Source organism: Sinocyclocheilus anshuiensis, unplaced genomic scaffold, assembly GCF_001515605.1.
Source record: "Sinocyclocheilus anshuiensis isolate Anshui unplaced genomic scaffold, SAMN03320099.WGS_v1.1 scaffold160, whole genome shotgun sequence".
Taxonomy (NCBI): domain Eukaryota; kingdom Metazoa; phylum Chordata; class Actinopteri; order Cypriniformes; family Cyprinidae; genus Sinocyclocheilus; species Sinocyclocheilus anshuiensis.
This window is the reverse complement of record NW_015554119.1, coordinates 2,202,482-2,204,381: the sequence shown is the minus strand read 5'-3', so window position 1 is coordinate 2,204,381 and position 1,900 is coordinate 2,202,482.

Here is a 1,900-nt window from a genome sequence, read left to right as displayed (position 1 = left end):
ACAAAGTTTGACATTTCAAAATGACCAGTAAAGGAATTATTTTTTAAATTTCTGACTTGCGTTGTAACTTGAGTATTGACACCACAATGTTAATGTGGCAAGATGTGTAGGCTTTACCTGTCCAGCATTCTTTTTATAATTGATAATTTTATATTGCAATTTTAAATCATTTGTATTCTTAAGCTTTACTATCAATTTGGAAGTTTCAAAATAAATCTTATTTTACTTGTACAATGACAAAGTTATTCTATTCAATTAGCTCATGCTCTCTCTGTATCTAACAAGCCATTGTTCAGTCATAAATTCAATATAATAATTAAAATAAATGGACTTTTTCAAAGATGAGAGCTGTAGTGAGGAAATGTTGTTTTGGGGAGTTTTTTTTTATTTTTACCATTGCTGCCCGGATCTTCTCAATTTCCAACCACTTTCCCAGAAGCTGAAACTCCTCCTCAGTTTCTCCAATTCTTCTGAGTGTGTTCACTGTATAAATTAATATGGATTAATCTTTGTCAAAGCTTGCTAGTCACGGATCACTATCATCTACGATCTGCTCCCTTCACTAAAATGTCACGGTTCCTAAACATGATAACATATAATATAAGATAAATACATATCTTATATGTCAAACTGATGAAGATGTTTTCTTAATTTGCTGGTGTTTTTTCAAGTTGGAAGTTATAGAAAGAATAAACTAATTTGATAGATTCCTTGATTTAGCTTAACAACTTGAAGTAATCTGCACGCACAATAAACTACAGTAAAATATATTTACATCTCTTAACAGAAAAGGTTTTCATAAAATGTTATTTAATAACAGTAGTCATAATAAGCATATTTCCAGTGCATGCTTCAGGCTTGCATAGTATTGTCAACTCGTCAGAGTCCATGGTAATGCTCTGCAAACTTCGACAGATGGTTGAACCAGCTCATTTGGTCGGACATCATACTTCAGCTGTGCGTCTTGCGTCTTCAACCTGGAACTAAAGTTTGATTCACTTCTATTTTGTAAACCATCTTGACCAGGTTACTTCCTGAGAACTGGTTCAAAAGAACGATTCATTCAAGAATCGGACATCACTATCAGGTACTACTTATGGAGAGACTGTCAGGCTAGGGACCACCAGGCTGTTACTCGGGTGACTCGGGAACGCCGGGCTTGGCAGCACTGAGACCACTGGACTAGAGGGTGTTGGGACCAGACTCGAGTTGCGACCACCAGACTTGAGAGCAATGGGACCACTAGATTGGGAGCGCTGGACTAGAGGGCGCTGGGAGTACCAGACTTGGGACCAGCATATTTGGGAATGCTGGAAGCAACAGGGGAGGCCGAGATATAGCCAAATGTGTAGGGTGAGTTCCAGAACATAGTTTATGTATTGTTTGAGGTTCAGTGTTGGGGATTTAATATTGCATTACTCCCTAAAAAAGTAACTAATTGTGTTACTTTTTATGGAAAGTAATGCGTTACATTATACATTTGCATTACTTTTCCTCATCTGGGCTGGGTTTGCTTGCTTGTTTTAAAGGGGTCATATGATGCGATTTCAATTGTTCCTGTCTCTTTGGAGTGTTACAAGCTCTTGGTGCATAAAGAAGATCTGTAAAGTTGCAAAGACTAAAGTCTCAAATCCAAAGAGATATTCTTTATAAAAGTTAAGAGTCATGGATCGCCGGATCGGCTTTCACCGTGGACGAAGCGGAGTCCAGCCCGGGGTCGTCGCATGTGGTTGCCGCAAGCCCTCCGGACGCTCCTTTGTTGAATCCTCCGGCCGCGCCATTCTCAAGCCCGCCGCCTCTGCTCACTCTAGGCCGCCGCTGCCGCTCACTCTAGGCCACCGTGTGTTACGCTGTGTTTAGTTGTGAAAGCGAAACTACTTTGTTGGGCCTTCCAAAAATG